This window comes from Gopherus flavomarginatus, chromosome 4 (assembly GCF_025201925.1).
Source record: "Gopherus flavomarginatus isolate rGopFla2 chromosome 4, rGopFla2.mat.asm, whole genome shotgun sequence".
Lineage (NCBI taxonomy): Eukaryota > Metazoa > Chordata > Testudines > Testudinidae > Gopherus > Gopherus flavomarginatus.
In genome coordinates, this window is record NC_066620.1 from 207,063,506 (window position 1) to 207,076,895 (window position 13,390).

General features: G+C 43.5%; 1 long non-coding RNA gene across 1 annotated transcript; it reads right to left on the reverse strand.

Moving 5' to 3' along the window:
- Positions 1-429: 429 nt before the first annotated feature.
- LOC127048912 (uncharacterized) lies at positions 430-6,251 on the reverse strand. Its single transcript, XR_007773813.1, has 4 exons — positions 6,188-6,251; positions 4,666-4,753; positions 3,123-3,249; positions 430-611 (listed from the first exon to the last, which is right to left on the reverse strand). It is a non-coding gene; the product is annotated as an uncharacterized LOC127048912 (long non-coding RNA).
- Positions 6,252-13,390: the final 7,139 nt, after the last annotated feature.

Sequence of the window (13,390 nt, forward strand, 5' to 3'; positions counted from 1 at the left end):
GCTTCATTCTTCGGCAGCAATTTGGCGGTGGGTCCTTTGTTCCCTCTCGAGACTAAGGGACCCACTGCCGAATTCCCGACGAAGACCCAGAGGTGCCTTTGTATTGGCCGCCCCAAGAACCTGCTTCCTTCGCTGGTGCCTGGAGCCAGCCCTGCCTCTGACACCACAAAGTGAAAGGATTTGTAGCAATTCTAAGCTATAGAGATCCCACTGAAACCTACAGAGCTGTGTGGACCGTGGTCTGCAAACACTCAGGTCTGGAACTAAGATGTGATAGGGATGTTTTTAGGATGTTTTATATTTAATTTGAAAACTAAATGGCTTTCTAAAGGAGATAAATGATGGAAAAAGCCCCCTTGCCTCCCACCAACATACACACACTTCAGCACGATTATCTCAAACCAACTTGCTTTTATTAAAAGGAGAGCAACAAAACTTATATGGTGATACAAGGGCTCCTTTCTGGAATTTCTCCAGCTCACAAGTTTCTTTAGTGCCCAGATAAGCAGCACTTCAGGGTTCCATTGAAGCAGGATCTGAGGATTTTAGAAGCAAGTTGTTGTCTGCCAGATTCCCAGAGATCCTGCCTAGACAATTAGCCACGATTTTGCCTGTACAAAGAAAAGAGAATCGGATTTGTGGATGTTTTTCCATAGAAAAGGGCTAATATGAAGGTGGATTTTAAATCAAAAGGAGGAATTGCCCAGTCACTCTGTGGTGGGTGGAGATGTTCCTGGTTAACAATGGCACATGGAATACATTTTCCCTACTGCAACATTCTGTTACAGAATTTTAAGAGGTATAGTCATATGGATCTAAGCAGGTGAACTAGCTGCCTATAAAATCTATTCTGGACAAAGGAACAACTCACATCCAGGTACAGTTGTTGTGAAATGCTGCACTGTGCTGGTCCGTCTGCAATTTTAATTTGTTTCTACTCAAATATTTGTCACACGAGATTGGTCAGGAAGGACCCTTAGTGAGGACAGGTCACATCTCTGGTTACAGTGTTCTGCCAGCTTTGAGTTAACTATTTTTAAAATACTTCACCTTATTTAATTTTTTACTTTCCCTGCACACATGCAAACTTACATCCACCCTCAGGTGTCTGTAACCTCTAGACTCTTAGGTTTTATTTCATCATAAAGCTGTAGCATTCCAGCTTTAAAGCCATATAAATATTGAGTTTCTCCAGACAGCAGCCATTTTGTTCACAGAATTTCACAGGTTCTAAGGCCAGAAGGGACCATTTGATCATCTTGTTGACCTCGTGCCATAGAATTGCCCCCAGTTACAACTGTATTCATCCAGAAGGGCATCCAGCCTTGATTTGAGGATACCAAGAGATGGAGAATACACTATTTTCTTTGGCCGTTTTTTCCAGTGGTTAGTCACCCTCATTGTTAAAAATCTGTGTCTTATTTCTGACTTGAAATAGTCTTGCTTCAGCTTTCAGCCACTGGTTCTTGTTCTCCCTTCTCTGCTAGATTAAAGAGTCCTTGAGAACCTGGTATTATCACCCTGTTCCTGCACTTACACACTTTAATCAAGTCACTGGAGACACCTACATACAATGATGATTCTCCATTGACAACTATTTTATTTGTTGTATTTTAGGTTGTACATTACATTATATGTGTGTTTAATGAGGTTCTACGGTGCTAGGTTTTTAGTCAGAAACTTGTGCAGTGCTAAATCAAGCTCTTTGGAATAATAATTGATACACCTTCACAGTTACGTTTCTCAATTAAACAGGTAATGTCATCTAAAAGTAAACTAGGTTTGCTTATCAAGATCTAATGTCCTAAAAGCCCTGCTGAGTGACGTTAAGTATATTCTGAATCTTTAAGCCTTATTTGATTGAATCAGTTTTCCATTATTTTGCCAGGAATTGATGTTAGGCTAATCCTTACCCAAATCATCGCACCTGCCCTTGTTACCTATTGGCAGACCATTAACACTTTTCTACTCTTCTGCAATCTCCCCAACATTTCAAAATTTATTAACAATGATCAATGGAACAGAGATGTCATTACCCAATTCTTTGAGGATTCTCGAATAGAAATTATCCAGGTCTGCTGATTTAAAAGTGTCTATCCCTGATAGATGTTATTTAACATCTTCCTTATTAACTCATGCAGTGATAGTAGTCACCGTCCTCACATAATATCAGTACATCAACCTGTCTCTTTCCAAATCCAGCGCACAAATATTTAGTGAACAAGTCTCTCTTTTTCTGCCTCGTTATTAACAATTTTATCACCGCCTATAAATGGGCCAGTACCGTTGTTACGATTTCTTTCCTTCCTAATATTTTTTAAAAATGCCTTCTTGTCCTTAGCCCTACCAGCCATAGGTTCTTCCCTGATGTCCTTAGCGTCCCTTCTCATATAGTTAAAATTCATCAATTCTAATTTTAGATTGACTGTTATCTATTCCCCCTGTTTCCCATTTGTTACAGATATTGTTTTATTTTCAATTGTTGCCTTTACTTCCCCTGCAGACTGATACAGAATAGACACAGCCTGTGCACTCACTCCTGCAGACTTTGTTTCCCTACTTGACTTCCCTATCCTAAAATATAAAAGCAATGTAGACAATGGCGTGTTTGGGCCCCAGTCCCTGCCCATGTGTGACACTTCAGGAGCACATGGAAGATGTAAAAGAACCACAAAGGGGCTCAAGGAGGATTCTCTCAAAGTGTGAGCAGCACATGGCTGCCATAATAGGGCTATGCGGTCCCCGTTGCAAACACTGGAGCTGGGGTGGAGCTGGAGACGATGCTGGAGGCTTTCAGGTCTCTGGGGGAAATCCTTGTAGCACTGAGCACTGCAGAGACTCTAGGCTGCTCCAGGCTGTGGAGTGTCCCACAGGCAGCCTGGGTAAGGCTGCTGTACATAAGAGCAGCCAGAGGAGTGGTTCTCATACATGTTGGGGCCACTTCAGTCCCCAGGTGGCCCATGCGGGCAGCACAGATGTGACTTGAAGATTCTTTGGCCTATGGATAGGGTCAGGTGTGCAGAGCCTCTGAGAGCATTAAATAACAGCTTGGATGTAAGAAGGAGAGAAACAAATATTTCTATTCACACTACAGTGTCTGCCTTGTGGAAAGTTGAACATACCTTACACAGCAAACGTGCGTAGAAGAGCATCTTCCAATGAATCTCCAATTCGGGGGACATCTCCTGAAGACACACGTTCCCCACAGGCGTCTGCAGAGGAAGCTGAAATTCTGAGCCTGGGAGAATGCTGCAGAAAGGAAAAGAGTCCGAATCATCATTCTGCAGAGCAGGGTAAATAAGAGCTGTAATTCCAGGATGCCACGCATTTCCCATTCACTTACACCTGGCCAAGAGAGCCCAATTATCCCCAGTGTAAAAGCTTATCACAGCTTTAGTACTACTTCTTAAATGGGTGTAATTCTGTACACATTCCGTGGCTGACTCTAAGAAGGGAAGAGAGTGAGGTAATTGAACAGAGGCCCTGGCTCTGAAGCTGCAAAGTTGAGAATTCTAGCTCTGAGCATGGACCTCTTTGCTGCCCCCTGCCTTTAAGCAATGGAAAGCAAGTAGCTTCCCACATCTCTGTCTTCCTTTAGAAGCTGCTGCTGTGGGTGTGATTCCCTCAGGCTCTGACAGTGATGTATCAGACAGTACCATCAATGCAATTTGGCTATGTAGGTCGAACTGGCTCAGCGCTGGGCTGGATGATTAAAACTGTTTGAAAGAGAAAGGCTTGAAAAATATCCCTTCTGGTATGAACGCCTGCCTGTCTGAGAGACTCTGGGCAGATTTCTTCTGAACACTCTCTCAGTTTTTTGATGACCAATTGCCACTCTTTGGTTATAACTGAAGGACCTGTTATTTTGAAACTGTAGCCGTCCGGTGTGCAACAAAGCTTATAGAATATTTAGGTTAGACCATTTTTTGTTGGAAGTTGTTGGGCAACCAAAAGGGATCCACTGACACAGCTGCAGACACTGTCCCACCCTGATGACATCATTTCTAGAAAAGCAGCCAAGCACACGGCTGTCACAGGTTCTTAAAATGGGACTGAGTCACTGAGAGGAGGGGTTGCCATTTTAGATATCTGAGTTCTATTCCCAGCTGTGTAATCTGTCAGTGGGACATGAGGCTTGAGTTTATAATATAGGTTGTGCCAGGCAGAGAAGTATTAACACTAGCCAGTAGCAGAAGTGAGATTGTAAGTTACAGTCTTCCAGCTCCCAGCCCTATGAACTTTGTCATAAACTAGACCAAGGGTATGTTGAGCATGGTTGGCATGAGTTCATTTTGTGTTTATCTCATCCTGTTGCTCAAGTCTATGATTGCCTGTTTCAGGAGAAATACATGCAGTGGAGGTAGATTGTGCCGTGCTTTAAGCAGCAAGCCTCAGAAAGATCCGACAAAAACATTATGGGAAATTTTCCTACTAATGGTCATAATTCAGTCAAATCTCAGTGATTTTTACTTGGGGCAGCAAAGACACCTCCCTGACCTCAGAATAATTCCTCTCAAATTTTATGTATCATCTGCAAACTGAAGACATGCTAGAACTCATAAGAAATAAGTCAGAAACATGTTTCTTACAGAAAGTGTAAAGCAATCTTAGTACAAGCTCTCAGATATCCCTCTGTATCATCCCTCATTTTCATTTACATCTTACCTGGGGTACCCTGGAGCACCAAAAAGAAAACAGCAAAGAGCAGGTAAAGGATCTTCATGGCTCAAGGTCGGCCAGAAACTCAATGTCACTAGAGAGAAAAGATAGAAAGACAGAGAGGACATAGAGCCCCTATATTTATAGGTCATGGAGATAATACTGAGCTTTAGAAATATAATTTTAATTCAAATGACACATGTGTTCTATAATCTCTTAATAATTATGATTTTTTATCTATTTAGCTCCATAGAAATCATAGGAGGATTTCAGAGAAATACTATTGTATGAGGCAAGAGACATGTTACAAGCACTTGTTCGTAAGTAATTTTAACATTCCAGCATCTTAAATTAGGTTTCATGTGGTAATCTCTTTCCTTAGCCAAAGAACACACTGGAGAATTATTGCACAATTACATGTTTTATTAACCAAGATAGAATTGAAAGCTATTATTAAATGAAAGAAAGCAAAAGACAATTTAGTGCTAGAAGCCAGAGGTAGCAGGAGGCGGGGATGGATTCAAGCAGAACTTTGTCCTTCCATGCTGTGATGATGGCGGTCCCCTGAGCATGGACAGATCCCCAAGGGAGGCAGCGAGGAGAGTGGAGAGAAAAGCAGAAGGAAGGCCAGAGGAGAGAGGGAAGGAGAAGGGGAGAATCCACAGGAAACAAGAGCCTCTTTGGTGCTGCTTGAACATTTTCCAGCACTGACAGCCCCAGGGCAGCAAGCTGGCCCTACCCCTCAAGATTTGCTCTGGTGCTTGTGGAACCCAGGGCACTCAGTGTCAGCATGCCCTCAAGAAGCAAGAAAGAGTCTCCTGTGTCCTGTGGTTAAGCCTCTCTCCTCCTTCTTTCCTTCCCTTTTTCTCTCCTCCACCCTACTCTGCTTCTGTTCATTCTCCTTCTCCTGCTCTGTTCTCTTTCCCATAACTCCTGTGCTATGTCTCCCTTTGTCCTTTCTCTCCTCATAGTTTTGCCTTTCAATATTCACCTTAACCCCCTTCATCTGTTTCTTTCTTCCCAGTTTGTTTTTCTCTCCGTCCCCATCTTTTCTCTTTGTGCTCATCTCTAACTCTGGAAATCCTCCCAAATCTGTTCCCACAGCTCTAAGGTAAGTTCATCAGTGGGTGATTAACTAACACTGCACCACAGGGGGAACACACTGGGCATTCGGATAACTAATATTTCTAGATACAGGGAATTGGCATCATTGGAATTGTCCTGTAAATGGTTTAAATTCAGGTAACTTTAAAATAACCAAGCTTTTATTTGGGTAAACAAAATATATTTAATTTTGCTACTTATCCATTAAAACTGGCCTGGAGGCGTGTTCTCCAGCTCTGCATCACACTGGCCCTGGGTGGTTTCTTGAGATAGCTAGAAAGATCGTTCAGGTAGTTCATTCACTCAAAGGGTTATCAGGGCTGTGTTCTTCTTCTTTTTCTGGATCTCTCAATCATCTCCCTAGATAGAACTTTAAAGGGACAGTTAACAGGGGGATTATAAGGGAAGCGACTTTAGTACTTACCAGGCAGGGGGAACTCTCAGTGGCTAGGTGATGGCAGTACTGCTTGCCGTTTCTCTCATCCAGCTATATGAGCTTCAGGGAGTAATGCTTTGACCCAAACAGTCTGTTTTATACAGTTTTGAATGCTTGGTTTCTTACTAGGTGTTGTGGGCCAATCAGAAAGATCTTTGCTTGTGGGGAAGATTTGAAATGTCCAACCATAATTTGGAGGTTGGAATTCTTGCAACTCTGTCTCTGGAATATTAATGGTCTTTGTGCAAAACATCTTGTGCCATCCCAGATTGTATAAGACACAATAGACCACAATGGTTTTTGCAAAATAGCTTGGGACATATAACGAACACCTGCTGGTTTAGCTCTGACCAGGGCCATTTCCCATATGCCTCCCTACGATGTGGCCCTTGGCCAACTTGCCATGACTTTGTGTCCTTCAAGTGGCAGTTTCTCTGTCAGCACTTTGAGCTACTGGCAGAAATGTCCATTTATGTAAAGTCCTTTCGCATTTTTTTGATGTTTCTGTATGTTTTTCATAGTTCATCATGCTGCAAGAAAGTCATTTGATTCATTGATTTAATACTAATAATGCTGCTAACTAATAAATCAATATTAAAACACACTGCTCTAAGTGGTTCTGTACCAGTAGTTGTGTAATCTCTACATTTTATTTGTGAGATAGTCAGATTGCATCATATGATTAAAATACTGTTGATAATAATGTTAAGGTTAATCAGGCCTTGTAGTTGTTTAGGCCTTATACCATAGATATTATCTAAGTTCACCCTTCAGATGTTCACTTGAAATGTATCACCTTCTTTAATAAAAACCAAATATTTTGTTACCTTTGTTAAAATTAGCTAGACTTTATAGGTGGGGCAGGTAGCAACATCTGAAGTTGAGGTTCCTTGACACAGTTTACTTGAGCTTGTTTGCCTGGGCACACCCACCCTGCCTTGGGGCTCAGCATGATGGGATTGCTTGCCCAAATGTTCATTTTTTGGTGGTGTTGGATCCCCAGTCTCTTTGTTATTAGGTCAGGGATAATAATGGGTAATTAGGCTTGTTGTGCAAATCAAAGGGAGCAGAACTGTGTTTGGCATGCCTTGATTGAGGGACTCACCCTCAACTAAACAGAACTCACTAGGAAGGGGACATGGGTGCCAAAGTCAGGTTGGGTTCAGAGAGGGTGGTCACAGATACTTGTACTTGATGTGTATGCATCCTGATTAAGGGTCCTAGACATTGTTTGGTTCCTTCTCTCTCTCTACACCAGTGTTTCTCAAACAGGGGTTGCTGCTTCCTTAGGGAAAGCTCCTGGTAGGTTGGGTTGGTGTGTTGCTACTCTAAGCCAACGGGAGCTGCTGGAAGTGGCATGGGCCGACGGATGTACTGATCAAGACTCAATTGAGTGTCTTGTTACTCACCACAGACCTGAAATCACTGGTAGCCAGGTCTAAGCATAAGATCTGCTATGGGACAGCATTTCTGATGTAAGAGACTGCCCTATGTGCATTAGCAGTGAGGCTCCCCCAGTAACAACTAAAATCAAAGAACTGAAATAACTGATAGCTGTGTTAGGGAGTGGGACCTGAAAACAGCAAGAGGCCAGTGCAGAGGAGTGAGCAAGGTGCCTTTCTCCCTTCCCCCCAGCCACAGTGGGAAGTGAACTCTGCAGAAATATCTCTCTGAATTCTGGGTCTGCACTGACCAAGAACAATAACTGTCAGTGAGGTGCAGAGAAGGGAAGGGTACGTTAAAGGAACTTTAGGTTGTTGGATTTAAGAATCTGAGGCAAAAGAACTCTGCCCAAGGTACTCTGGAGTGGGTCATTTGCTCATGGTTTTATGTTTATGAATCCTGCTTGTGTCATTTCCCCAAATTAATGCCTGGTAACTTTCCTCCTTTTATTAAAAGTTTCTTTTTGACACTCAGAGTCTGTGCTTGTGAGAGGAGAGGTATTGCCTATTAGAGGCACCCAGGGGCTGGCCTGTAATTGTCACAGATTACTGGCTGGGGGCTCGATCCAGTTGTGTGTTGCGTCTTATTGAAATGGCTAGATGAGGAAAGGGAGGCAGTGCCCCCATCCCTCCACAGCTATAAGCTCAGGGGTTAGGGTGTCACAGGGGATGTGGAAAGCCCAGGTTCAATTCCCCCAGTGCCTGATGTAGAGAAGGGATTTGATGTTGGACTTCCTGCACTGCAGGAAGTGCCCTAACAATGGGATGGTTTGCGGGCAGGGCTCTTTTGAAGCTGTTCCACTCTTTATAAATAATTGACTAGCCATTGGGGCAGGGATTGGATCTTGAGATGCTCCACTCTCAGGTGAGTGTCCAAATCACCAGGCTACAGAGTCATTCTCAGTCTCTTTCCTGGTCAATGGTTGAACATTGTCGTTCTCCTTATTACCTACTGGATGTGCCATGAACTGCAAAGGACACCCAGCAAGGTCCCATTCATGTTACAGCAGAGAGAGGTCCCAGAGAAGCTGTTGGGAGGGTGAGAGATTTTCCCACCCACTGAAACACCAGAGAAGCAACTTGGGATAGGTGTATTAAAGCTGGGACCCCCTTGGTTATAGAGTACGGAAGCCAGAGACTCTAGGGTAGAGTGACCATGGTACCAGCTGCAGAGTTGCTCTCCTGGCCAATGCACTGAGCATGCCCAGAGATCCCTGCTAGCACCAGGCAGGGCTGCTAGCATGGAACCATCTCAGAAATAGGGTCGGTCTTGAGATAGAATTGGAGTTTCTCTGCATTCTTTCACAGTTACTTATTCATGACCTAAATATGGATTTTTCATTTTATCTCCACCTGTGGACAAAGGGCGTGTTTGATAGGCCAACGGTACCGGGATGGGGGTGTTGTTCTTCTACAGTGTACTTTTCGTTATAATTTTCATATGTAGTTTCAAATTTCAACTGAATTTTTAATTTAATTTTGAAGGAAGCTTTTGCTGAATTGAATTCCCTGCTCTGAAGTTAACCAGCAATATCTGCACTCAGCAGTCAGAGATTGGGCAATTCCAGTTACCAAATGTTTTATTATTCCCTTTCTTATGGATGTTCACAAAAGCTCTGAGTGTCTCTTTTCTTCCTGCAGGTGAAGGCATGGCTGATTGTCCTGACAGGATGTATGGGAATCTGGAAGACACACACTTACTTCTAAAATCATTGACTCCTGCTTCAATGGAAGTCAGAAGCACTGTTTATTTGGGCATCAGAGAAATCAGTGAGCTGGAGAAATTCCCAACAGGGGCCATTGCATCATCCGTAGAGGATTTGTTACTCTCTTTTTAACAAAGGAAGTTGGTGTAAAACTTGTACATGTGTGTTGTGGTGGGTGGAGGAGGTAAATGTGGGAGGCTGTTTATCTCCTTACAAATCTAGTTCTTTTATCTTTTAAAAATTAGAAATAAAATGAAATACCCTCTGTATGCTTCAATGATCTCATGTGGGCAGGTCTTTATGTATTCCATACAGATTTTGCAATTCCATTTCATGTGTGTGGTTATGAGAGCTGGATTCAGTCACAGCTTGACAGTATAGTGTGTAGTCCTTGCCAGAGAGCTGTGTGGCACCTACCTCGTTCCACTGTCCTGAAACCTCCCAACTCTCAGGACTCCTTCTCTTATGCCAGAGCACCCAGACATGGCTACAGCCATCAGTTTCCCCTCACAGAACTTAAAATGGCAGCCCAAAACCTCTAAACCTTTCACTGTGCCTATGAGACACTAGTCATCTCAGCAAGATTCCCCCAAACAAGGCCACATTGAGGAGAACAGAAGGATTCAGGCAAGTTGCTTTAACGGTTAAAACATGAGTCTGCTACAGATTACACTGGTGTGAGTAAACCAGGAGTGACTCCCCTGAAGCCATCATTGTTACACTGGTGTGACAATGTCATAATGAAGATATGAATCAGGTCCATGATTTTTATGAAAAGACTAGAACAGGTTTATAAAAGGGAAATGCTTCCTCTATTTGAGTTGGTTGGATGAGCTCTCAAAATCCTTATTCAATCCCATCTTGTGCATCCTTGAGATGGGGGCCTGTCCCAGATGTCTGCCAGTGGCCAAAGAGAAAACTTGAGTGAATGAGCTGAGCAGGGTTTCACCCTACTGGGGTCAGAGTTCACACAATGCTGTAGTAAGAGCTTGACTGAGTTCCCAATACGTAACAGTGATGATGAGCCGCTCAGCCACACATTTGATAATTCCATCACATGAAGCCATCAGCTGTGTCTGGCAAGGTCCACATTAACTTATACAGGAAAGCTTCTTAGATAATGTACCCATTGAGTTTGGCATAGGGTAGAATTCATGGAGGTTGATGTAAAGCCCTCAAGCCAGCAAGACACATAAAATGTCACCTGAAGAATAAGTCAATTTCATATTGACATGACCACAAACTGTGAGCACTTTCTGAAGTTAGACCCCACCTCTTGAGCTATCAAACTTTCCTTACACTGTAAGAACATCTTCAACAACCCCAAGCTGCCCAAATCTTCTATACCTGATCCCCACCTCCTCCTAACTGCAAGTGTCCCTAAGTGAATGTCTACACTAGAGGCAGAGATGTAACTTTGTCTAGTCACCCTGAGTTTGCGTGTAGGGTTTCAGATGGGATCAAACACCAGGTGGCCAGCCAGTTCCATTGCTAGTGCTACCAGTTACATTTCTATTTTTTGTGCCCTAGCTGAAGCAGAACTAGTGCAGGTGAGTCTACCTGAGTTGGAAATTACACCTCAAGCCCCAGTCTCAAGAGAGCCGTACATGAACGCCAGAGTTGATAAGCTCTGCATGGTTTGGGAAAGGACAGGTCAAATGCTCATCATCCATGATTTAGCAACCTTTCCAAAGTGTCTTTCACTGGCACTCCTGATTCTCAACCACTGCAAGACAGCAGCATCAGAAAGATGCTCCTTCTAGCTGAGCATCATCCTTCAAGTGGGAACCTGCTGTCTCACAGCTCAGCCTACTGGATTTTAGTGACAGAACAATGTAGACAACCACAGAATGGCGACAGTCTCAGATGAATTAAGGCTCCTGATCAATTTTCAAACTGTAATTCCCGCACATCTAAAGGGTTAAATTCTTATGTTCTTAAAAAATCTGCCTGAGATTTCTGATCTATGGTCCAATTGCAGAGGTGAGTTTCAGGGAAACTTAAAAGATGGGATCAGAAATGAATTGTGGGATATCATGTAACCAATTGAAATAGCAGAAACATTTACCTTTTGGAAATTCAGTCTCATCTTTTTATGGACAATGTTGTGCTTAATTCTGATGTGAATTACACGTTTTATACTAGTGTAACTATGATGGTTCAGTGGTGTCACTCCTGATTTACAGGAGTCAGTGTAACAGGGAAGTGAATCAGGCATGAGATCTGAATGCAGTTTGGCATGATTTCCCTTTTCTCCTCAACGTAGAAGACAAGGTTTTTGAACAGAGGTGAGGGGAGGGTCTAGGTGCCAGGGAGCTCCACCCTACAGTCAAGCTGTGACTGAACCCAGCCCCTCTGACATCACAAAGTGAAAAGATTTGTAAGAATTATAAGAAATAGAGATCAACCCATAGGAGCCCACTGAAACCTACAGAGATATGTGGACCATGGTCTGCAAACCCCAGATGTTGAACTAACACAGGCCTGCACAACATGTGGCCCGTGGAGGCTCACTGTGCGGCCCGCAGCCAGGATTCAAAGGGCTCTGGGCTCTCCGCAGGCAACCCAGAGCCCTTTGAATCTTGGCCGCGGCTCCAGTGGCTGGGTTGGGGCTGGGATTTAAAGGGTTGGGCTCCCCTCAGTGGCAGAAGCTCCTTGCCCTTTAAATCCCTGCCCCAGCCCCACAAAGCTCCGGGTTCCCCCAGCTGCTGGAGCCCCAGGCCCTTTAATTTGCCCCTGATAGCTCCCAGCCACCTTTTCAGCTGGGAGCCCCTGGTTGATTTAAAATCAAGTATCACCTCCTCATCCCCAACCTTCCTTTTTGGCCCACAGCTGTTTTGATGGTGCTGCGCTGGGGAAGGAGGGTTTGTTTCTGCAGGGCTGGGCAGTGCTGGGGTGAGGTGTTTCTGCTGGGCAGGGTGATTTCGGCCCTCAGCTGTTTTCTTTGGAGTAATGTGGCCTGCACCGCTTTACGAGTTGTGCAGGCCTGAACTAACATGTGATAGGGATGCTTTTAGGATGTTTTTAATTTTTTAAAAAATAATCTAAATTTCTCAAGGAGACTAATGATAGAAACAGCCTCCTTGCCTCCCACCAACACACACACACTTCATCAAGATTATCTCAAACCAACTTGCTTTTATTGAAAGGACAGTAACAAAAAGTATATGGTGATACAAAGCTCCCTTCTGGAATTTCTCCAGCTCACAAGGTTCTTTACAGTCCAAATAAACAGCAGTTCAGGGTTCCATTGAAGCAGGATATGATGATTTTAGAAGCAAGTGGCTGTTTCCCACATTCCCTAGACAATCAGTAAATAATTCGCCTGTACAAAGAAAAGAGAATCGGATTTGTGGATGTTTTTCCATAAAACAGGGCTAATATGAAGTTTAATTTGAAATCAAAAGGAAGAATTGTCCATTCACCCTGTGGTGAGTGAAGGGGTTTCTGGTTAACTCCAGCACAGGGAATTCATTTTCTCTACTGCAATATTCTGTTGCAGAGTTTTAAGGAGGATAGTCGTATGTATGGCTGCCAAAAAAATCTATACTGCAGAAAACCACGACTCACATCCAGGTACAGTTCTACCACACATACCTTGTGCACAGCTGAAGCTAAAATGACAGATAATTACTTAAGTGATAAATCACTTACTTTTAAAGAATGAAAGGAAATTCCAACCATCTCTGAAAGCTGACACCATTGGGGTTGCAGTTGCATATCAACAGCTGCTGGCATGGCCACTCTGGCTGAGTTCCCTGGCTCTCACTCTGCAACCCCAAGGGGCTCCCAGCTTCACATCTCTTCCCTCATCCTCCATCTTTAGTAGGTGGGAAAAATATCTCACCTTCCAAAGTGCTTCTCTTGGACCTGCTCTGCTGCAAAATTAATCTGACCATGCTGGGCATCCTGTATAGTTTATGACAGATACTGTGCGAAACAGGCAGAGCAGGAATAGAAAGGCCTCCAGAGATATGGAATGTGGCCAAGCTAACATTCCATGGGAACCTTGTTGTTTAAAACATTAAAAAACCTACTGAATA